We start from the raw sequence: 25,996 nt of genomic DNA, 5'->3' as shown, positions 1-25,996 counted from the left end.
CGCACTCCCCTATTGCACTACATTGCTCTCTCCTATTGCACTACATTGCTCTCTCCTATTGCACCACATTGCTCTCTCCTATTGCACCACATTGCTCTCTCCTATTGCCCTACATTGCTCTCTCCTATTGCACCACATTGCTCTCTCCTATTGCACCACATTGCTCTCTCCTATTGCCCTACATTCCGCTTTCCTATTGCACCACATTGCTCTCTCCTATTGCACCACATTGCGCTCTACTATTGCCCTACATTGCTCTCTACTATTGCCCTACATTGCTCTCTCCTATTGCCCTACATTGCTCTCTCCTATTGCACCACATTGCTCTCTCCTATTGCCCTACATTCCGCTTTCCTATTGCACCACATTGCTCTCTCCTATTGCACCACATTGCGCTCTACTATTGCCCTACATTGCTCTCTACTATTGCCCTACATTGCTCTCTCCTATTGCCCTACATTGCTCTCTCCTGTTGCCCTACATTGCACTCTCCTGTTGCACTACATTGCTCTCTCCTATTGCACCACATTGCACTCTCCTATTGCACTACATCGTTCTCTCCAATTGCCCTACATCGCTCTCTCCTATTGCACTACATCGCTCTCTCCTATTGCACTACATCGCTCTCTCCTATTGCACTACATCGCTCTCTCCTATTGCACTACATCGCTCTCTCCTATTGCACTACATCGCTCTCTCCTATTGCACTACATCGCACTCCCCTATTGCACTACATTGCTCTCTCCTATTGCCCTACATTGCTCTCTCCGGCACTCTCCTATTGCCCTACATTCCGCTCTCCTATTGCACCACATTGCTCTCTCATATTGCCCTACATTCCGCTCTCCTATTGCACTACATTGCTCTCTCCTATTGCCCTACATTGCGCTCTCCTATTGCACTACATTGCGCTCTCCCATTGCACTACATTGCGCTCTCCTATTGCACTACATTGCTCTCTCCTATTGCCCTACATTGCGCTATCCTATTGCACCACATTGCTCTCTCCTATTGCCTACATTGCTCTCTCCTATTGCCCTACATTACACTCACCTATTGCCCTACATTGCTCTCTCCTATTGCCCTACATTGCGCTCTCCTATTGCACTACATTGCTCTCTCCTATTGCACTACATTGCTCTCTCCTATATACTACATTGCTCTCTCATATTGCCCTACATTGCTCTCTCCTATTGCACTACATTGCTCTCTCCTATTGCCCTACATTGCTCTCTCCTATTGCACTACATTGCTCTCTCCTATTGCACTACATTGCGCTATCCTATTGCCCTACATTGCTCTCTCCTATTGCACCACATTGCTCTCTCCTATTGCACCACATTGCACTCTCCTATTGCACCACATTGCTCTCTCCTATTGCACTACATTGCTCTCTCCTATTGCACTACATTGCTCTCTCCCTTTGCCCTACATTGCTCTCTCCCATTGCACCACATTGCTCTCTCCTATTGCACCACATTCCTCTCTCCTATTGCACCACATTGCTCTCTCCTATTGCCCTACATTGCTCTCTCCTATTGCCCTACATTGCTCTCTCCTATTGCCCTACATTGCTCTCTCCTATTGCACTACATTGCGCTATCCTATTGCCCTACATTGCGCTATCCTATTGCCCTACATTGCGCTATCCTATTGCACTACATTGCTCTCTCCCTCTGCCCTACATTGCTCTCTCCTATTGCCCTACATTGCGCTCTCCTATTGCACTACATTGCGCTGTCCTATTGCACTACATTGCGCTGTCCTATTGCCCTACAGTGCGCTATCCTATTGCCCTACATTGCGCTATCCTATTGCACTACATTGCTCTCTCCCTCTGCCCTACATTGCTCTCTCCTATTGCACTACATTGCTCTCTCCTATTGCACCACATTGCGCTCTCCTATTGCCCTACATTGCTCTCTTCTATTGCACTACATTTCTCTCTCCCATTGCACTACATTGCTCTCTCCCTTTGCCCTACATTGCTCTCTCCCTTTGCCCTACATTGCTCTCTCCTATTGCACCACATTGCTCTCTCCTATTGCCCTACTTTGCTCTCTCCTATTGCCCTACATTGCTCTCTCCCATTGCACCACATTGCTCTCTCCCATTGCACCACATTGCACTCTCCCATTGCACTACATTGCTCTCTCCTATTGCACCACATTGCTCTCTCCTATTGCACTACATTGCTCTCTCCTATTGCACCACATTGCTCTCTCCTATTGCACCACATTGCTCTCTCCTATTGCACCACATTGCACTCTCCTATTGCACTACATTGCACTCTCCTATTGCACCACATTGCACTCTCCTATTGCACCACATTGCTCTCTCCTATTGCACTACATTGCTCTCTCCTATTGCACCACATTGCGCTCTCCTATTGCCCTACATTGCTCTCTTCTATTGCACTACATTTCTCTCTCCCATTGCACTACATTGCTCTCTCCCTTTGCCCTACATTGCTCTCTCCCTTTGCCCTACATTGCTCTCTCCTATTGCACCACATTGCTCTCTCCTATTGCCCTACTTTGCTCTCTCCTATTGCCCTACATTGCTCTCTCCCATTGCACCACATTGCTCTCTCCCATTGCACCACATTGCACTCTCCTATTGCACTACATTGCTCTCTCCTATTGCACCACATTGCTCTCTCCTATTGCACTACATTGCTCTCTCCTATTGCACCACATTGCTCTCTCCTATTGCACCACATTGCTCTCTCCTATTGCACCACATTGCACTCTCCTATTGCACTACATTGCACTCTCCTATTGCACCACATTGCACTATCCTATTGCACCACATTGCTCTCTCCTATTGCACCACATTGCTCTCTCCTATTGCACCACATTGCTCTCTCCTATTGCACCACATTGCACTATCCTATTGCACCACATTGCACTATCCTATTGCACCACATTGCACTATCCTTTTGCACTACATCGCTCTCTCCTATTGCCCTACATCGCACTCTCCTATTGCACTACATCGCTCTCTCCTATTGCACTACATCGCTCTCTCCTACTGCACTACATCGCTCTCTCCTACTGCACTACATCGCTCTCTTCTATTGCACTACATCGCTCTCTCCTATTGCACCACATCGCTCTCTCCTATTGCACCACATCGCTCTCTCCTATTGCACCACATCGCTCTCTCCTATTGCACCACATCGCTCTCTCCTATTGCACCACATCGCGCTCTCCTATTGCACCAAATCGCGCTCTCCTATTGCACCACATCGCGCTCTCCTATTGCACCACATCGCGCTCTCCTATTGCACCACATCGCTCTCTCCTATTGCACCACATCGCTCTCTCCTATTGCACTACATTGCTCTCTCCTATTGCACTACATTGCTCTCTTCTATTGCCCTACATTGCGCTCTCCTATTGCACTACATTGCTCTCTCCTATTGCACTACATTGCACTCTCCTATTGCCCTACATTGCTCTCTCCTATTGCCCTACATTGCTCTCTCCTATTGCCCTATATTGCTCTCTCCTATTGCCCTACATTACACTCACCTATTGCACTACATTGCACTGTAATCCATAAAACTTTCTTTACTTTAAGTTACACCAGACCAGGCGTAGGAAACCTCCAGCTAGCGTGGAACTACAAGTCTCAGCATGCCCTGACAGATATATGTGTTGGAAATACACAACCAGGCCTGACTACTAGCACAGACTGGCCATAATGTATGATATACTGTAGAAGCATCCTGCTCTGCACTGTACACACAATTGGAACAAAGGAGGATAAAGCTAGATGAGGTATGAGGGAGGTTCTCCCCAAACACTAAGGGAGCTGCAGAAAACCGAATGCTTCCCATCCAGATGCAAAATCTGACTCTAGGCAGCTGGGGGACGTAAAGAGGAAAATTCCTGGGCTTTTGCTCCCGATCCCTGCCCCCAAGTTGCGTGGTAATCAGCCACTCCAGGAATTTTCACTGGCACTGAATGAATCCAGCTGGGCCCTGGGCCAGGCATGCATCTCATCTGGCTCAGGGAAGTTTTCCGGAAAGAAGTTTAAGTGCAGTGGGGGGAGGAGGTTACAATAACTTTCTGACGCAGGAGGGATTTTTTTAACCCCTCAAACTGCGCCGCAGTTTTGTATTAAATGTGCATCTTGGTTGCAGCAATAATGTGACAAATGTGCACAGCACTAGTACCCTGGTCACCGGCAGGGATGTAGTTTGGAAGCCGACGGTCTAAATGCCGACCGCCGGCTTCCAGACTCTCTAATCCCGGCGTGGTACTAATGACAGGCGTCGAAAACTTGACGTCTGTCATTAACCAGACGCCGGAAGACCGACGCCCGGCATACCGAACGAAGGTAAGCCGGGCACGGACAGCCGCGGGGTGGGGAGGGTTAGGTTTAGGGCTCCCGGGGGGACTTAGGGTTAGGCAGCCCCCCGGGAGCGTTGGTTTAGGCTAGGGGAAGGGGGGGTTAGGGTTAGGCACTTAGAGGGGGGAATAGGGTTAGGCACAGGGGGTGGAGGTTAGGGTTAGGCACCCTAAAGGAGGGTTAGGGGGTTAAATTAGGTTAGTTTATACTTACCTTTAGGACGATCGGGATCTTCACCCTTGTCGGGCTGCCGCTGTCGGGATTTGAACCGCCGGCCAGGTAATACCTACTACACCCCACTGGCAACGGCATTGCATGCAGAAGCTGTGTGCGACTTTTACGCTAATCCGGGAAAAAGACAAAAGACCAAGAACCGAGGCGAGTGAGCCGCGCCGTGCAGCCCGCCGCGCAGTGTTGTGCTTAATCTGCAACTGTATACCAGCTCCATTGCGGCAGAAATCCTAAGCACCCAGAACGCCGGCAGTGACTTCTGGTGTGATACAGCCGCTAAATTAAGAAATGGGTACGAAAATCTGAGAATCGCTACTCGTAGAGGAGTAAGACCACTGTGCGTCTCTCACCACATGGCCCAAAAAGGATGGGTGTATGTCAATGGGGGCACATCTGTATGGGTCACTGTCAGGTGAGAGCAAGGACTGGTGCGAAAGCTGCGGCAACGTCTTCTAAATCGCTCTCAGGTCTTCGGTTTACAAGTTTAATCATCTATCTCAACGTTCCGACATACAAAGCCCCGCCCCTGATCTGCAAAAAGCCAGCACGTGAACAGCGCACAAATGCTCGCTATGGGATAACACTATATTTTCGCGCAATGCTGTCACTTTTGAGATCCACAAATCGGGACTGTCCCACCAACGGTTGGGAGGTATGTTACATGGTATGCAGTCAGGAAGCCGGCGTACCTAATCCCGACAGCCGGTTTCCCGACTGGTTAATCCCGGCGAGGGTTAAATGACAGGTGTCTAAATCTAGACGCCTGTCATTTTACCGACGCCGGGAGACCCGCGCCCGGCATCCTGATCGAAGGGATGCCCGGCGTGGGCAGGTGGGGGGGGAGGGTTAAGTTTAGGGCTCCCGGGGGGGACTTAGGGCTAGGCACCCCTCCGGGAGGTTAGGGTTAGGCTAGGGGGAGGGTTAGGGTTAGGCACCCCCGGGGGGGACTTAGGGTTAGGCACCCCCCGGGGGGCTTAGGTTTAGGCGGCGGGGATGGGGGGTTAGGTTTAGGCAATTGGGGGAAGGTTAGGGTTAGACACCCCTAAAGGAGGGTTAGGGGAGAGAATTAGGTTAGTTTATACTTACCTTGCGGACGATTGGGATTTCCATCCATGCCGGGCAGCCGCTGTCGGCATTCCAAGCACCGGACTTGCGTCCGGCGGTAATACATACAGATTCCATGTTACATACATGCTTCAAAGATCGTTGGCTTTCCTATAACATCCGTACCATCAATCCGTCCTGTGGGAGATGCTCGGGGGGGGATGTGGTTTTCAGGGGTGGAGCCGAACAGAGCGCAGGGTTCTATGGGCGGCACCGTCGGTGTCCCATGGCCCTTGCTTCTGGCCAGCAAGGTGTCTGGATCAGCACTCTTTAGCCAGTATTGCTATGGCAGTAATGCCCGGAGCGTCCTTTGGATGCTCCAGCGTCCATACAGGCACCCTGCAGCCTGAACAGCCATGGTTTAGACTTAAATGTATAGAGGCCCCTTTTGCACACGCGCAAAGGTGCATATTAGTATTTGCGTCTCTGGGTCTGTATTTTGAGCTGCAAGTGTCTTAGCGATAACTCCAGCGTCTATGCGCAAAGATGTCACGGTCGTCATCGGTAACTCCAAAAGGTGCACCCAGTTTCTGCAAGAGCAAAATCTACGTGGGGGAATCTGTATACACAAAATCTGAGTCCATGTAACAACTGTAAGACAGGGACCCTCCCTGAGAGAAAGGAGAGCCTGGGCTTCCTGCATGTACTAACATTTTATACGTGTGACGGTGCAGTGACACAGACAAACACATTGGGCGACCCCTGGGCCGTGACTAGAGGTGCGTGCGTGGTGCTTGTGCCCAGGGTGCCAGCCAGTAGAGTTGCTACAGAGCTGTCTGGAGCGATATAAGGGGGAGATGTATCAATCCTTGGAGAGAAAGTGGACAGAGATAAATTACCATCCAATCAGCATCTAACTGTCATTTCATAAACTGTGCTAGATAAATGAGAGTTAAGGTGCGTACACACTGGCCGATACTTTAAATGACCGAACGATAACGATATGACGTGTGAAGCGAACGGCGTCTTTACAAAATAGCGAGTGCATTTTTCGTTCGCTCGCTCAGACATAGAGGCGTCAACAAACCACAATGAGCGAGAGCTCAATTTAAATAGCCGGCCCCTTTTTTTGGAACGACTGTCCGCAAATAGCGTCCGGGTCTGAATCAGGCCCAGAGTACCATAGGAAGCGATCGCAGCACTTGTGGCTGACCATACCCTACCGCAAGCACTGCGAGCGCTTCAGTGTGAAATACAACCATATGACGTATACTATGACGCTGCCTCTTAATTATGCACGCCTCTGAAACTACATTCAGACGCTCAGGCACGCCTGCGTTCGCACCTCCACTTCCCCGTTCCTAGTGGCCATCCCCTGTCACCATCCACAAACGTCTTCTCCTGTCATTCATTCAGCTGGGCTGTCTATGCGCAGCGAGCATACGCTTCCCGATCGCTCGCACTGGTTCGCGATTGCGCACTGCGATGCGTACGCATGCGCAGAATGCAATCAGCAGGCTGCATGTGAACGCTTCCAAGAGAGCGGATCTGAGTCGGGCCCATGGACCGAATCATCTAGTGTGTACGCACCATTAGAAGCTGATTGGTTAATTTGGGCAACTTCTCAACTTTTCCTCTCCAAGGCTGGTACCATCTGCCGCTGAGGGTGCTCCGAGTGCTGCTCTTCTATCTGGTGAAATCTCAGAGGGCCTCATGTGGGCCTTGGGCCACCTGTTGGTCACCGCTGTCGGCGCTGTGTTAGGGTCTTTGGCAGCTGCCGGTACTCAAAAAAAGCTAAAGTTACAAGTCAATTCAAGATTTATGGGGACTTCCATACTGTGGCATAAGTCTTCTATTTCAGAAATTATTTCATTAATTAAGTCCTGTATTCAGAGCTATTTCTAAGAAATATAAATTATATATATATATATATACAGTCAGGTCCATAAATATTGGGACATTGACAGAATTTTAATATTTTGTCCTCTGTTCACCACCACAATGGCTTTGAAATGAAACAAACAAGATGTGATTTAACTGCAGACTTTCAGATTTAATTTGAGGGTAATTACATCCAAATCAGGTGAACGGTGTAGGAATTACAACGGTTTCTATATGTGCCTCCCACTTTTTAAGGGGCCAAAAGTAATGGGACAAACTAAACAATCCTAAATCTAACTTTCACTTTTTAATACTTTGTTGCAAATCCTTTGCAGGCAATTACAGCCTGAAGTAACAGCCAATTAACCTACCAGTATATTTTTGGAGTGTGGGAGGAAACCGGAGTACCCGGAGGAAACCCACGCAAGCACAGGGAGAATATACAAACTCCGCACAGTTAGGGCCGTGGTGGGAATTGAACCCACGACCTCAGTGCTATGAGGCAGTAATGCTAACCATTACACCGTCTGTGCTGCCCTGTATGCTTCAGGTCATTGTCCATCTGCACTGTGAAGCGCTGTCCAATGAGTTCTGAAGCATTTGACTGAATATGAGCATATAATATTGCCCGAAACACTTCAGAATTCATTCTGATGCTTTTGTCAGCAGTCACATCATCAATAAATACAAGGGAACCAGTTCCATTGGCAGCCATACATGCCCACGCCATGACACTACCACCACCATGCTTCACTGATGAGGTGGTATGTTTTGGATCATGAGCAGTTGCTTTCCTTCTCTTCTCTTCCCATCACTCTGGTACAAGTTGATCTTTGTCTCATCTGTCAATAGGATGTTGTTCCAGAACTGTAATGGCTTTTTTAGATGTTGTTTGGCAAACTCTAATCTGGTCTTCCTGTTTTTGTGGCTCACCAATGGTTTGCATCTTGTGGTGAACCCTCTATATTCACCCTTGTGAAGTCTTCTCTTGATTGTTGACTTTGACACATATACATTTACCTCCTGGAGAGTGTTCTTGATTTGGCCAACTGTTGTGAAGGGGTTTTTCTTCACCAGGGAAATAATTATTTTGTCATCCACCACAGTTGTTCTCCGTGGTCTTCCGGGTCTTTTGGTGTTGCTGAGCTCTCCGGTGCGTTCTTTCTTTTTAAGAATGTTCCAAACAGTTGATTTGGCCACACCTAATGTTTTTGCTATCTCTGATGGGTTTGTTTTGATTTTTCAGCCTAATGATGACTTGCTTCACTGATAGTGACAGCTCTTTGGATCTCATATTGAGAGTTGACAGCAACTGATTCGAAATGCAAATGTCACACCTAGAATCAACTCCAGACCTTTTACCTGCTTAATTGATAATGAAATAACGAGGGAATAGCCCACACCTGTCCATGAAATAGCTTTTGAGTTGATAGTCCCATTACTTTTGGCCCCTTAAAAAGTGGGAGGCACATATAGAAACCATTGTAATTCCTACACCGTTCACCTGATTTGGATGTAAATTAAATCTGAAAGTCTGCAGGTAAAGCACATCTTGTTTGTTTCATTTCAAAGCCATTGTGGTGGTGAATAGAGGCCAAAATCTGAAAACTCTGTCAATGTCCCAATATTTATGGACCTGACTGTATACATAGACACACACACGTGTGTATGTATATATATATATAGATATATATATGGAATCGGTATGATTTACTGCCGGACTCATGCCCAGCGGTTGGAATCCCGACAGCGGCATCCCGGCAGAGGAGGAAATTCCGATCGTCCTAAGGTAAGTATATACTAACCTATTTCTACCCCCTAACCCTCCCTTAGAGGTGCCTAACCCTAACCTTCCCCCCCAGTGCCTAATCCCCCCTCTAAGTGCCAAAACCTAACCCCCCCTTCCCCGCCGCCTAAACCTAAGTCCCTCCGGGGGGGGGGGTGCCTAACCCTAAGTCCCCCCTGGGGACCCTAAACCTAACCCTCCTCCCCCCCCGCAGCTATCCGCGCTCGGCGTCCCTTCGATCGGGATGCCGGGCGTCAGGCTCCCGGTGTATGTCTAATGACAGGCGTCGGCATATCGACGCCTGTCTTTGGACCTTTGCCGGGATATGACAGTCGGGAAGCCGGCTTCCCGACTGCATACCATATATATCTATGACATCACATTTCTAGCAAAAACAAAGGTGTCACAGCCGCAGATGTACGCTGACAGGAAGAGACACATTTTCATACGTTTTCAAAGTATGATAATTTCCCCCATCAGCGGGAAAAAAATTAAATTAAAACCTTATGTCCTTCCCGTAACTCAGTATTTCATGTGTGACACAATCTGTGTACAAGCTGAGGGCCTGATTCACTACTGATCGCAACTGCGATTGCAATAGTGATTACACACACAGTCTCGCTGCGATAGTAAGCTAATCCATTGCGATCGCTATGCCGTCACAGCACTACATAAGGACGCCCCACTTTACCTTACACATATCTGTAATACTTAGCAAGACTGCGAAACCATCAGTAACAGTGAGTACCATCGCAGCCTCACGTACACTTGCACAAGCTCTGACCCTACTCAGGAATGGCTAACCTCAGCGCAGGCTATGAGGCCTCAGGCATCGCAGTGGCTAATTTATGCACACTCATGCAACGGCGTTCAAACGCACTGGCACGCCTGCGTTTCACCGACCACCCCCCGTCACCATCGCCAAATGACACTTCCTGTCTATCACTCTGCGATGGGTCTGCATAGCCACTGCTGTAGTCCCGCAGTCCTCATCGCAGTGGCCGGTACGCACATGCATGCGCAGTACGCAACAATCAGTCGATGGCGTGCGTATTAGCAGTTGCGATCCTTGCTGAATCAGGCCCTGAATGCGGTGTAGCCATTTTAATCACTAATGAAGCCGTAAAAGCGACACTTTTTTTTATAGCACTCAAAAGTACGCCATTTGTCGTACAATCGCTGCCTGAAATGTGAGCGGAGGCTGCCATTTTGTCTGACATATTGTCACTTTTTACATATGAAACCGAGGGATGGACTAAGGGCCTGCTTCAGACCCGCTTGCGAGCGCATAGTGCGCGCAAGCGGGTCGATGGCCGGGCAGTGCGCACGACTGCACGTGCGCGAGTTCTAGAGTGAGCGAGAGGTCACTTGCTCCGGGGCTCGCTACAAGACGAGGCGGCTGTCGATGTTGATCGACAGCTCGCCCCATTTTGTAGGCGGGTCGGGGGGGTGGCTGCACAAACGGAGGCGTTCCCTTAGGAATGTCTGCCATTTGTGGGCGGCCCTACTGACATCACACGTGATGTCAATAGTGAACTTCCTGCTCTATTAGAGCAGGAAGTTCACTGGGGCTTATGATGGACAAGACCCTATCACAAGGGTATCGTCGCAAGCCCGATGGTCGCGACAATCGCGACCATCGCCAGGCCGCCCACTAAAGCTGTGGGTGGTCACCCACAGCGTAGCGAGCGGCCTGGAGGCCGGTAAAAATAAAAAACGGCCTGCCCTGATTCAGAGCGAGCGCTCGCAAATAACGAGCAGCTCTGAATCAGGCCCTAAGACTGACCGGAATGTTTTGGAAGACAAAAACAATGGCCCTCAACTGAACGATGATCTCTGAAAAGAGTCAGCTTTGCGTTTTTCCTAACACTTCAACAACTTGATATGTGGAACTAAATCTGACCCGAAAAATTAGCGTTGGCGTTTCTTGCTTTCAAATATAGGGGTTTTGTTACATAAGTAAATTGTGAAGTTATCGTTACCCTGTCTGTGTAATTAATTTGGCACCGCCTTCCTTGGCATCACTGTCATGGCTGCCAACATTTGAAAATAGTTTCCAAGGACTCTGCCGCTGCCAAGCCGGTGAATCGATCACACGCCATGCTGGCTCAGTGGCTATTAGTATTGGCAGAGGATACAGTGGTCGGTGAATGGAGGATCGTCCACACAGCAGATGACTTAACCAGGGTGTAAATTTATTAACCGAGGGCCATTTTGAAATATATAAAATTATTTGCGGGCCTGGTTTAGGCCATGCCCCCTCCGCGTGACATCACACGGGGACGGGGCCACAATTGCCGGCGATTACAGCAATGTTAGGGAGCATCCTGAGGATGCTCCGGGGAGCTGTAAGGGCAGCGGTGTGACCGTCTGAAGCGTCCTAAGGATGCTCCAGGTGGCACTGCTGCATAGATTCTGGCTGCAGGGTGACATTCTAGGCACCATGCTAGCCAGATGAGGCTAGCAGAGAAAAGCTTAGAGGGCCAGACCAAATGGCCCTCTAAGGGCCTTATACGGCCCCCAGAGAGGAGGTTCCCCATCCCTGGTATAGATTATGATTCCCGATAGTGAGTTATTACTTCGTCGCCCTCAGGTACATACTTTATTACATGCCTGCAGGAAGCCACAATGATTTGATATTACCCATGGCTGTGGTTCTAGATTACCGAATTGTGTCACATTAAAGTAGTCTAAATTGATGTCGCTGTCGGACAAGACTGTATTATTTCATGTGATAGAACATACTCCCTATTCCTCCAGGTCCCCAGACATTGCCAATCGCTCTTTCTCACACTGTTTCTGTGTGAAAATTTCCTTTTCCTTGGTTTTATGCAATCATCTGCTCTCACACACATTTCACTCCAAGGCAGACAGATGGTAGTAATCTGCTACATGATCTGCAATCCACAACTAACCCTTTCCTGGCCATACTTACCGTGCGGCAAGTGCGGGGGACTAGGTTACTGCGGGTCGTTAACTAAACCCACAATCGTCCCCGTTTGGTAGTTGTCTGTATTACTGGTCTCACAATGGCCGCTGCCTCTTGAGGGTTTTAAAAAAAAAAATATATATATTGTACCTGGTGATTGTATATAAGGGCATATTATCATAAACATTGTTAACATGCATATACATAGCCCACTATAGGAAGATATTTAGACAATCAATTGTTGAGGAACCATTTTGTGGACCAGACAACAACTGGTCTAAGGCCCAGTAGGCTCTGAGTGGGCCGGACTATACTAAACCTATTCGAGGGTATGCAGTCATATTGTCGAATGGTTCTTTCGACATTCAACACATCGTCATTTTTGTAAACATGTTTAAAATATTGACATTATGCATGTCTACATTACGAACATATCAGCGTCAGGGTTAAGCTACGGTTAGCGTTAGGGTAAGGCTGCGGTTAGGGTTAGGCTACAATTAGCATTAGGGTTGGGCTGTGGTTAGGGTTAGATAGTTTGGCTGACATTCCCCCCCGTCGATATAATGTTGACATGTCAAATGTCAATTTTTAGACCCTGACAACATTCAGTGTTGACATTCAGACCATGTCGACATTATAATTATCTAACGCATATACCACACCCCCTAAACCAGTATGTTACCTAGGATCCCATGGGGTCTCAATCTGTCTCGTATTCTCCATAAACCAGTGAGACACAAAGGCAGGGGATGTAGTTTGGAAGCCAACGGTCTAAATGCCAACCGCTGGCTTCCAGACTTTCTAATCCTCGACGCCTGTCATTAACCATACGCCGGAAGACCGACGTCTGGCATACCGAACGAAGGTAAGCCAGGCGCCGGGCGTGGACAGCCGCGCGGGGGGGAGGGTTAGGTTTAGGCTAGGGGAAGGGGGGTTAGGGTTAGGCACCCCTAAGAGAGGGTTAGGGTTAGGGGGTAGAATTAGGTTAGCAATACTTACCTTAGGGACGATCGGGATCTTCACCCTTGTCGGGCTGCTGCTGTTGGGATTTGAACCGCTGGCCATGCAGCCGGCGATAATACCTACTACACCCAAAGGCAGAGATGGCAGTCATTCATATTTGGGTTAAACCGATATTCATGGGGAGAGAAGCTAAAATTATTCAAACTGGTTCGTAAAGCAAATTTAATTCTGGGCGACTCGAACTTGCTTTCAGCATAATCAAAATGTTGAAGGTGGTACTCAGTTTTACTTGGTACCCCAAAAGTGATCCGAGCCTGCACATGATCAGGCTCGTAACCCCAAAGTTCCGGACATCCAGGCTGGGATGTACTAACAGTGGCGCTACTTACCGCCAGTCCCCGCATCCCTACTGATCTCATATGTACTAACATATGCGATCAGTACCGCAAAGAACAGCTCTTCCAATAAGAGCTGTCCTTTGCGACCCGCTCTTCGCCGTGGACTTCCGGGCAGACTGACACGGCGGCCGCGGGGCATGCGAGATGCCAGCGAGATGCGGTAGAAGCCCATAGGCTTCTATAGGGTAACTCCTGCAAAAGCTGGCGTTACCCTCCGCATCGGATAGCCGGCGGCCAAGTGATGGTACATACGGAAAATGCGGTAAACCCCGAAAATTGGGTTTTTACTGCATTTTTCCTTTAGTACATCCCGGCCCCAGTGTGTTCGGTTTTCAGCAAAACCCATCCACATATCTCTACCCACAATGCTGAGCACGCACCACCATGTACCGGCCAGCAGAGGGCGCAGAGTGTCTCCTAGCGACGCATTTTTCTACAGCTCTCGGCCCCGCCCTTTTCTATAGGCTGGGAACGTCCCCTGTAAAAAAGATTTACAAGAGTTTAACACATGGGTGTGAGATTATGTGTCAGACATTTGCTATGTCTTACATGCAATGTAATAGGAATCTGGCCTATACTGAATAAAATACAGCCGGATCATTCAGCCTAGGCTGACAGGGAAAATATTACAGATTACAGCATTCTAAAGTCGCACACAAACCACTTACAGTGGGCCGCTCACGTACGCACAGTGGAGGCAGCCATTTTGTGGTGTGAAGCAATATTCAGCATACTGGCCCACTGTCCGGTATGTTCGAGAGACTCCTAAATTTCAGGGACGGGACATCGGCCGGGATTCCACCCACTTCCCTAGTCAAGGCTACTGTAATTAGTCCTTTTTTTCTGCATAATGGGTTAAATAAAACATCTATAATTTTGCTAATCAGTGTCCTGGGTCTAACATTATATCCAGTTCTAATTAATAGCTTGACAAACGTTTACAGATTGCCGTAAATATCTGTCACATCAGCAAAAACCTGCCATAAAATACATTTCCATTTTATAGTTGTGCAAGGATTAATGTAACTATCGAGTACATGATGATTAATGTAACTATCGAGTACATGATGATTAATGTAACTATTGAGTACATGATAATTAATGTAACTATCAAGTACATGATGATTAATGTAACTATCGAGTACACGATGATTAATGTAACTATCGAGTACATGATGATTAATGTAACTATCGAGTACACGATGATTAATGTAACTATCGAGTACATGATGATTAATGTAACTATCAAGTACATGATGATTAATGTAACTATCGAGTACATGATGATTAATGTAACAATCGAGTACATGATGATTAATGTAACTATCGAGTACATGATGATTAATGTAACTGTCGGATTGAAGTGGGCAGTCAAAGTGACCAGACAAATGGTTATTTTTATATCTTATTACAATTGCTTCACTTTTCCGATTACGCTAATTTCATAAAGAGGATGGAAAATGGTTATCGGATAAGATTCTCAGCCGCTATGTTGCCCCAGTAGCCCCTGAGTGCTATTGGGCGCGTTTCACAGTTCTGCATAAACCCAATGGTTTTTGCACAACTCCGATATTTTCCGATCGGCGCATGTGCAGGATCTGTACTGGGCATGTGCCGACCTCTGTATGCGAAGCCGGTCGCAGTGCGCCCTAAGCCTCAGCATGATTGACTGCTGCCGTTAGAGGGTGGGGCGGCAACGGTGAGCGCTTCACAACGCCCGATGGTGATCTTTGGACACAAAGCACTTGGATCTCCAATGGCAGCGGTGGGCGTCTATTGCCTTTAGACGTCTACTGCTGAGTAAAAAGACCCATCAGCGATTCAAACAGTGTTGCTATCGGCATCTTCACTTATCCTCTTTTTGATACATCTCCCTTTGAAAGAGTGACATCATGTGTTGCTTTATATTCTTTGGCAACCCCCTATGAGCACGCCCCCCACACCAACCCCCCCCCCCCAACATTTCAAACTGAACTCTCCCTTTTTCTTATGGGTAAAAGGTGGCTGTCTAATCATTTTCATTAACTTGAATGCACTTACTTTTCAAGGTAGAATCTTCATAGGGAACGAGCTTCCATAAATCCAGCACCGGAATTGATTTGGTGCATAAATAATTAGATAATATTTAAAAAAAAAACCTCTTTCAATGGTTTGCAACCATAACCAGCCAGTCGGCAACCCCAGTCACCCAAAACTCACACCAAGTGGTAGGATTGGACATAGGCCCTGATTCAGAGCCGGACGCTCTGAAAGAGCGCTCGCTCTGACTCAGGTCGTTTTTTTTTTATTTTTGGAGCGGCCTCCTGGCCGCTCGTATAGCTGTCGGTGACCACCCACAGCTATAGCGAGCGGCCATGATGATGGTCGCGATGGTCAGGACCATCGCGACCATCGTGCTTGCGACGAGACCCTCGTTCAACGCAAGCCCCAGAGAGCTTTCGGCTCTAACAGAGCCAGAAGCTCTCCACTGACATCACTCGTGATGTCAGTGGGGCCGCCTCCAGACGGCAAGCGTTCCCTTGGGAACGCCTCCATTTGGGCAGCCACCCCCCCGGCCTGTCACTCAACATCGACAGCTCGCCCCCTTTGGTGCGAGACCCGGAGCGACGGATTGCCTGTCGCTAGCCGAGTCTCACGCATGCGCACGATGGAGCCAGCTCCGTCGTGCGCATGCGCTGTGGGCCACCATCGACCTGGTTGCGAGCGCTCAGCGCTTGTGACCGGGTCTGAATCAGGCCCATAGTGCAGCCATTTTAACCGATGGTCATTAACCTTATCTCAGATGTCTTCAGGTCTGATAAGCCCCTGAAACTATTACACCTATATTTGTGAATATAAAAAATAACTTTGTTGCATAGGTCACCCTGTGTATTGTAAGGTTAGTAGCCCTTGCTTTCTTCTGTAGGGTGAAAGATCTCAATCATAGATCAGCCTCCATACTAAAGTCTCCGTACTAAATAACGCAGAGATTTACGAGATTCAAATTCTGAATTCCATCTTTATAATTAGTATTGTTGATGATGGGGAGAAGAATCATTTAGGAATGTGAGGCCCAGAACCTCTGCAAGTAGCTAATATTTCTCCTAATGCTGCTAAACCATTATGATTCCTTCAGCCAGTCATATTACACAACAACTGTTTCCCCAAAAGACATTACAACCAGGCCAGTGCATTTATTTATCCCCCCTCTGGGGACGAGGCCGCTTTAGTAGCGTCAGCAGTAACTGACCTGCGCACCTTTGTTTCTCACAGGGAAGGGTTATCCTGAAATGTTTCTTGTTTTCCAATTTATACCTGATGTACAGTAGATTCCTGCGGAATAAAACACCCGTTCTCCCGTGTCTGACAGATGGTCTGTTCAAACGTTGTTGAGGATAAAATAGTATTCTAAAAGTTTGCACAATAAAGTTACCACTAGAACCTGTTTCCATTGAAGGAGGACCACCAATGGTAGAATAACGTGCCTAATGCTTGTTTTTTGACAGAACCACCTTAATATAAACTGCCGCCCATGGCAAATAGGGGAGCCAGTCACCACTTATAACCCCTGGTGTTACCAGAATTCAATGCCAGATTATGTCTGAGTCTACCCATTTGAGTACTGCAAGGTACTACGGCAATGATTGGCCATCGATGGTCAACAACTATCGATGGCTTCTTCCCGATGTGTTTACCATCATTGTGGGAGGTCCGATGGTAAACGCATCGGGAAGAAGCCATCGATAGTTGCCAGAATTCAAAGACAGATTATGTCTGAGTCTACCCATTTGAGTACTACGGCAATAATGGCCATCGATGGTCAGTAACTATCGATGGCTTCTTATCAATGTGCTTACCATCGTTGGGGGAGGTCCGATGGTAAAAAATAAAAAAAAATCCATCGATTCTCTGTACTGTGCTACTTATTATTTATCTAGTGCATTCTAGAAGATAAGAGCTAAAATCTGATTGGTTGCTATGGGCAACATTTCCACTCCTAAAAACCCGCAGTTTAGTAAATATACCCCCTAGTGTCTAGCAGGCAGATCTGCAGCAGGTACCACATTCTGCCCTTACGGAGTTCGATATGACTGGAAACTCATTTCCTTCGCCGCTGTGGCCATTGTTTTGCTTCTCCTTGTAATAAACCGCTGTAAATTTACATTTATAAAGGACCCGTCCACACCCAGATTTATGGCGTATATCGAGCTTCACCTAATTAATTTCCCCCCTCTTTATGCCAAACTCATCATCTAAATGCGAGATGGCATAGTGTATTTATGTTTTATTTCTCTCTCTCTCCCGCAATTTGCGTCACGCGACGACCTTTACTAATCACTTGCATGTGACATAAACAGAATGAGGAATTGGAAGTATAGAGCCAGAAGTACATCCTGTGCATGTACCAAAGCTGCCTATGATGGCATTAATCTGGGTTATGTCCACTCTCTTGGAAGCTGCACAAAAGTCTCTGCCACGGACGGCTGAATACAATAACCGGGATTAAAGGAACAGATGCACTATGAGATCTTTATTCACAGACCATTAAGAAACGTCACCCAATAATTGATTCTCTAATGTGGGTACAGTATATGCTTCCATGGTACGTTGTATATATTATTATCCTTTATTTATATGGCGCCACAAGGGTTCCGCATCGACTTACAAAGTACAAAAACAAAGTACAGAAACAGTCAGTGACATACAGTACAAGACAAATACATGGCATATAAACATTGCTGCAACAGGAGCAGGGTGTCAAGAGTTAGGTGCTGTTGTAAGGAGTATAGAGTAGATAATTTAAGTAAAAGAAGAAAAATCACATGAGGGAAGAGGGCCCTGCTCGTAAGAGCTTACATTCTAAAGGGGAGGGGCAGACAGACAGGGGTGACACAGATGGGGTGGACAGAGGGTTAGGATGACAGATGGGTGGATTCCTATTTTACAGTATGTGAGGAAGTCATTAGGAGTAAGATTTACACCACTGACATTCTACATTATGTGACAGTATTTGTAGGTGTCTGTGGAAAGCCATGGCTGTTACTGTAGGTGTCTGGGGAAAGCCATGGCTGTTACTGTAGGTGTCTGTGGAAAGCCATGGTTGTTACTGTAGGTGTCTGTGGAAAGCCATGGCTGTTACTGTAGGTGTCTGTGGAAAGCCATGGTTGTTACTGTAGGTGTCTGGGGAAAGCCATGGCTGTTACTATAGGTGTCTGGGGAAAGCCATGGCTGTTACTGTAGGTGTCTGGGGAAAGCCATGGTTGTTACTATAGGTGTCTGGGGAAAGCCATGGCTGTTACTGTAGGTGTCTGGGGAAAGCGATGGCTGTTACTGTAGGCGTCTGGGGAAAGCCATGGTTGTTACTGTAGGCGTCTGGGGAAAGCCATGGCTGTTACTGTAGGTGTCTGGGGAAAGCCATGGCTGTTACTGTAGGTGTTTGGGGAAAGCCACGGCTGTTACTGTAGGTGTCTGGGGAAAGCCATGGCTGTTACTGTAGGTGTCTGGGGAAAGCCACGGTTGTTATTTCAGTTTCCGAGAAGTTTGATGGGCAGCTGGAGCCACTTCATCAAGGGCTATGTAAAGAGTTTGGTTAAGGTGTGACCCAGCAGGCTCAGGTAAATGTAGAAATTGGTGAAAGTAGTTGCTGTAAAGAGATGGTCAGATGTAAAATAATGATAAGTTGTGATGGAGTGTGGATTCCATAATGCACATTTATTGATTTGGAGGGTGATGAGGGACATGTGATGTGTATGAGGTTTGCGGGATATTATATATATATATTCTAGTACATGCCTGGTCGCCGCAATCTCGGCCCCCCCCTGTGGCCAACCTGATTCTGAGCCGCGCTCTCCTGCGAACGCTTTAGGACCTTGTGCCGCAGTCGCATTTGCGTCTTTATGCTAATGCTAGTATCAGCTCCTCCCCAGGTGTACAGCCGCGTGTCTGACTGTACAAGGACTGGAACGCCCACTTTGACCGTTTTTAAATGTTGCCTTCATTCGCACCTTCAAAACGTAATCGCTTACATTGGAGTAATCAGGGATGTATCTATAATGGGTGCAGGGTGTGCGGTGAACATGGGCCCCTGGATCCAGGGTGGCCCACACCACACACCTTGCACCCATATAGTCGTTATACTTACCTGTCCGTTGTCTCCACAGTGCAGCAAATATCACTGAGAAAATGGCAGCGGCCATTTTACCGGAGACCCACGCATGCGCAGAAGATTCTGGTATTAAGCCAGGATCTACTTTACTGCACTCGCCACGGCACCACTAGAGAGAGGCCCGCACTGAGCCTGCACACGGGCCCCCTCCTTTCTCAAAATGCCCCGACCTCCAATGTGAGCTGTTAAGTGTATGAGTTTGCAACCGCTGCAGTGACATGAACGCGACACTCCCATAAGAAGATCCATCCACTTGCCCCCTCCCAGTCACCGCCCTGGACCACCCAGCACATTTCCAGTATACTTTGCATTCCATGCATCTCAATTAGAGATGTGGCAGACCCTGTCTGTGCGCTGAAGGGGGGAGGAGGCGCTGTGAGCCCCTCAGCCAGGGGCAGATCCAGGGGGGGTTGTGTGATCAGTGTGATCGTCCTCCACCCACCCGCACTGGCAGAGAAGGCAAGCCCGGCTAATTAGTGACCTCCCGGCACCCCTGCACCCCATGGGTTGCGTGCTCTGTGCAACATTTTAGCGACTTAGACACATTCTCAGTTAAAAAAACGACCATTTGCGCGAATATCGGCATTGCGCGCAACTTTAGAATCAGGCCCTTAATGTGGTGAACAGCGAGAAATTATGGAAACTCTGCATATGGGAGACAATTGTGCATGTGGTGAATGGCCCTATATTGTCATAGGCAAACGCAGGGGGGGTTTACATCTGCCTGGAAACCCCCCTCCCCAGCCCACACCATGACCACAATAGAAATAGTAATATAATGGCATTTTACTAGCGCTGCATGTTCTTCTCAGTATCATAAATTAAATATTTAGCACCACCTGTGGATCTTTTAACATGTATCAGCCAGTAATAAATAACCTGTGCACCAACTAGGAGATCTGGAAAACATGCACTGTTAGGGATGCACTGCTATAGAGTCCAATATTTACATATATGTCCAAGGCAGTGCTAGGTTCTTCTGCTGCTACCCCAGGCTCCCGGACTTGCTCTAATACTCAGTATGGTGCCCACATCTAAAATAAAAACATTCAGCTCAGGCAGGATGGCCCTACTGCCGCATTTAATGGCTAATTACTGTGATCGCTGGTCCTGTATATGCTGGAATTATCACACACAATGCACTTTGTATGACGCATATTGAAGCTGCATATGTGGTAATTATGTTATCTTCATGGACTGGCCACACTCGCTCTAAAATCAAGCATTTGGAAACCCCCCCTCTAGATATCCTGCGTTTGCCACTGATTGTTGTATTGGGAAATAATTTAGGCCTTTTTCCCTCAAGCTACAGTGAAAAATTTAAATAAAATAAGAATTGAATTACGTGACCCTTAAACTTTTAGTTATCTCTGCGGACCTACCATTAGTCATTAAGGGGCCTATTCATCATCACTTCATTTTTACAAAAGCAGGTGAAAATGAACATATTCAACGGCAATTGTAAAAATGAAGTTATCGGGCCATTCATGACGAAGGTGAAGCAGGAGATATCACAGATATACAACATTATACATATCTGGAAGACATAACCAATATATACGTGGATTACATTTTACCAACTTTTGCCTTTTAGAAATATTGGGAGGTATAACACAAAACCCTCTTTTCCTGATCCTAACCAGTATTCCTGAGAACACAGCCAATCAATTCACTAGGAATTTGTGACATCACTGAGGTACTGAGGGCCCGATTCAGACCCGCTCGCTAGGAAGCGTTCACACACACCAGACAATTTTTGCATTCTGCGCATCCAGTCCGAGCGATCGGGAAGCGTTCGCTCGCTGCGCATAGACAGCCCGAATGAATGAGTGACAGGAGAAGCCGTTTGTGGGTGGTGACAGGGGCTGGCCATTAAAAACGGGGGAGTGGAGGTGCGCACACGTGCCTGAGCGTCTCAACGCCGTTTCAGAGGCGTGCATAATTAAGAGGCAGCGTTATAATACACGTCACTTGGTTGAATTTTACACTGAAGTGCTCGCAGTGCTTGCGGTAGGGTATGGTCAGCCACAAGTGCTGCGTATGGGTCCAATGGTACCCGATGGTTCCATACGCTTCCTGGAGATAATGTGCGCAAGTGGGCGTCTTAAGACATGCTGCTGGGCTTCTGCATACACAAAACGATCACACGCCAAGACATAGTGAGCGTGCTAATGCCTTGCCGTGCGATCGCTTGTCTTCCCGAATTTGCATACGCATTGAGCGAGCGGGTCTGAATTGGGCCCTGAGACCGCAAACCTATCAGAGTTGGATTAAGGGTCACCTGGTGCTTTAGGCCCTGATTCAGAGCCGGACGCTCTGACAGAGCGCTCGCTCTGAATCAGGGCCGTCCCTCTGTTTCTTTTGAGCGGCCTCCTGTGACCACCCACAGCTATAGCGAGCGGCCAAGAAGATGGTCGTGATGGTCAAGACCATCGCGACCATCGGGCTTGCGACGAGACCCTTGTGGTAGGGTCTCGTTGCCGCAAGCCCTGGAGTGCTTTTGGCTCTTGTGATGTCAGTGGGGCCGGCCCCAGACGGTAGGCGTTCCCATGGGAACGCCTCCGTCTGGGCAGTCACGCCCCCGGCACGCCCACCAAAGGGGGCGTGCTGTCACTCACCATCGACAGCACGCCCCCTTTGTAGCGAGACCCGGAGTGACGGCTTCCCCGTCGCTATCCGGGTCTCGCGCATGCGCACGACGGAGCCGGCTCCCTCTTGCGCATGCGCACTGGGCCAACATCGACCCTCTTGCGAGCGCTCAGCGCTCGCGAGTGGGTCTGAATCAGGCCCTTAGTCCAATCTGCCCCATTGTTAATCTAATCCTGAAACCTATCAATGCATCCTCTGTGTTTAGTCCCTGGGCACCCTCTCTTATCGGAATCTAGCAGAGCACATGTCTGTTTGCTGTCTGCTGCAGGAATACTGTATAGTCTGAATTCCATGCATTGCTGACCTCCTATCACCCAACATATCAATGGGGAAATTACCGTATGGGCAAGGAGTGAGAGACCAGTGAGAAAGTCTGGGCTCCCTGTGATGTTAGTAATATACTGTGTATACCAGTGACCTAACAACAGGGAAATACATCTTCCTGTTCAGTCCACAGTCACAACCAGACTAATATTATCTCAAGGGAATAAACAACTGTTCCTTGGAGTCCGTGGACTTCCCTTGTGACTGGTTACTACAAATAATATAGCTGATTATGTGAAGGCTTATTTGTATATTTTGCTTTTGTATTTTTCAAAATGTTGTCTTTTTGAAGCGATGGATGGATGGATTGATTAGGTAGTCACTTTATTAGCTAAACTTTTACACCTGCTCCTAAATGCAAATCATTAAACCATCATGTGGCAGTGACTCAATGCATAAATGCTGCAACCATGGTCAAGAGGTTTAGTTGTTGTTCGGACCAAACATCAGAATGTTATCTAAGTCACTTTGGCCATGGAAGGATTGTTGGTGTCAGATAGGCCAGTTTGAGTCTCAAAAACTGCTGCTCTCCTGGCATTTTCATGTACAACATTCTCTAGGGGTTTCAGGGAATGGTGAGCACAACAGAAATACATCTAGTGAGAGGTCAGTGAGAGAGGTCAGAAGAGAAAGGCCAGACTGACAGGGACATGACAGTGGCCCAAATAACCATGTGTTACAGCAGCGGTGTGCAGAGGGCATCTGTGATAACACAGAACGTTGTACCTTGAATTGGAAAGGCTATAGCAGCAGAAGACCACCCCGGGTTCCTCTCCTGAGAACAGGAAACCAAGGCTATAGTGGGCACGGGCTCACCAAAACTTGAGAGTTGAAGATTGGAAAAGTCTCACAAATCTTGACTTCTACTGCGACATGCTGAAGGCAGGGTCAGAATTTGGAGTAAACAACATGAATCCATGGATCCATCCTGTCTTGTGTCATTGTTTCAGGCTGGTGTTGGTGGGAATGTTTTATTGGCACATGAGGCCCCTTAATACCACCTGAACATTGTTTAAATGCCACAGCTGTCCTGAGTATTGCTGCTGACCATGCACATCCCTTTATGCCCACAGTCTCCCCATCTTCTGACGGTTACATCCATCCGGATAGCGTGCCACGTCACACAGCTCAAATTATCTCACGCTGGTCAGAGAGGTCAAGATGTACCTGTGGCCACCACAGCCACCAGATCTTTGTACCATAGACCAGCTTTGGGATCTGGGGAAACAGGGGATCTACAGCATGATTGTGCAGCTGACAAATCATGGACCAGATTTCTGAGGAACGTTTCCAGCATCATGGTACCTCCATGCCACAAAGTATTCAGACTGTTCAAGGGGTAAAGGATGTTCTACCCAGTATTAGACAGGTACGATTTATTGCAGAGAGTAGATTGAAGGTAGAGAGTAGTTTTAAGGTAGACACCAAGGTTGGCTTGGGACTGTGAGGAAATTGTGGTGTTACTGTGGGTGAAGGAGATTTGAGGCGAGGTGGTGACTCTGGGAGGAAAGAAGATGAAGAGCTATGATTTGGAAATGTTGAGCTTTAGGTCATGTTAGGACATCCATTTGGAGATAGCGGAGAAAAAGTTGGCTACACAAGATATTACAGAAGAGAAGGAGAGGTGGATTTGTTGGGTTACTGAGTTAGTTCCCCAAGGGAACGTAGCCTTGTGTCACCCAGAAGAAGGTGGATGTGGACTGTGGTGGAGACATTGAGGAAAACGTAGAACATGATCCCGGGATGAGTCATGAAGGCCAATGGAGTGGGAGAGAGTATGGGGAAACATAAATAATGGTATAGAGACAGGTAGACTGACCTGCGGATCTATCTTTTCTTCCTACCAAACTTATTCCTTACTGTCATTTTAGATAATAGGGGAGACTGGTCCACAGGGTAGCGTTAGCAGCGAGTAGTGGAGGTGGATATTAGGGTGCTATGTAAGGCTTCCCCAACTTACCGTACCCCTGACTGCAGCCTAAACATAGGACTAAAGTATAATAGTGTTCCTGGAAAAAATAAAAGTATCATCAGTCTTCACTCTCCAATTGCTCCAAGAATTATTGTTCACTCAATAAACAAGACCGCTTTTACATGCCCTAGGTCCCCGCCAGGCCGCCCCCGCAGTTACTTACTGTGCCCGTCACATAACAAGTAACAGGACCGTGTTGAAATAAAGGGATGAGCAGGACCCGTGTATACAGGCGATTACATATGTTTTCAATCATGGCCACTCACGAGATCTTTCCAGGAATTTTAACCCTCCAAACATTAAATTCAGGGGAAAAACAAGAGGAGGCGGAATGCACATAATTTCTAAATATCAAAGGTTGGATGGAAGAGATTAATGATTATTCCTGAGATACCTTCTGATCTAGGGACCCTCAGAGCTACGGTACAATGGTAAGCTATGTAAATATCTGTAATCTAGGATGTGGTAGGTTGGAGGAATTGTTCTAGACTGTAGATTTACTCGGCTGATGTTCTGAAAAATCATTAGATTATAGTATGGCGCATAAAAAGTACTTACATTATAGTATGGCAATAAAAAGTAATTACATTATAGTATGGCGCATGAAAAGTCATTACATTATAGTATGGCGCATGAAAAGTCATTACATTATAGTATGGCGCAAGAAAAGTCATTAGATTATAGTATGGCGAATAAAAAGTAATTACATTATAGTATGGCGCATGAAAAGTCATTACATTATAGTATGGCGCATGAAAAGTCATTACATTATAGTATGGTGCAAGAAAAGTCATTAGATTATAGTATGGCGCATAAAAAGTCATTAGATTATAGTATGGCGCATGAAAAGTCATTACATTATAGTATGGCGCATAAAAAGTCATTACATTATAGTATGGCACATGAAAAGTAATTACATTATAGTATGGTGCATGAAAAGTAATTACATTATAGTATGGTGCATAAAAAGTAATTACATTATAGTATGGCACATGAAAAGTAATTACATTATAGTATGGCGCATAAAAAGTAATTACATTATAGTATGGCACATGAAAAGTAATTAAATTATAGTATGGCGCATAAAAAGTAATTACATTATAGTATGGCACATGAAAAGTAATTACATTATAGTATGGCACATGAAAAGTAATTAAATTTTAGTATGGCGCATAAAAAGTCATTACATTATAGTATGGCACATGAAAAGTAATTACATTATAGTATGGCGCATAAAAAGTAATTACATTATAGTATGGCACATAAAAAGTCATTACATTATAGTATGGCGCATAAAAAGTCATTACATTATAGT

At 47.0% G+C, this 25,996-nt stretch overlaps 1 protein-coding gene across 2 annotated transcripts in view; it reads left to right on the top strand.

Annotated features, from left to right (window-relative positions):
• Window positions 1-25,996, top strand: part of LOC148542344 (discoidin domain-containing receptor 2-like) — a 173,755-nt gene that overhangs the window by 93,709 nt on the left and 54,050 nt on the right. The window contains exon 1 of one of the 2 annotated variants that reach the window (XM_088470396.1): window positions 25,034-25,112. The exons of the other annotated variant lie outside the window; for it this stretch is intronic. The gene's annotated coding sequence lies outside the window, so the exon portion shown is untranslated. Of the gene's footprint in view, window positions 1-25,033; window positions 25,113-25,996 lie in introns of those variants that run through there. 2 annotated transcript variants of the gene reach the window in all.

The sequence above is a fragment of the Taudactylus pleione genome, unplaced genomic scaffold (assembly GCF_031769625.1).
Source record: "Taudactylus pleione unplaced genomic scaffold, aTauple2 ptg000013l, whole genome shotgun sequence".
Taxonomy (NCBI): Eukaryota; Metazoa; Chordata; class Amphibia; order Anura; family Myobatrachidae; genus Taudactylus; species Taudactylus pleione.
This window is presented reverse-complemented; position numbering and strand designations above follow the sequence as displayed.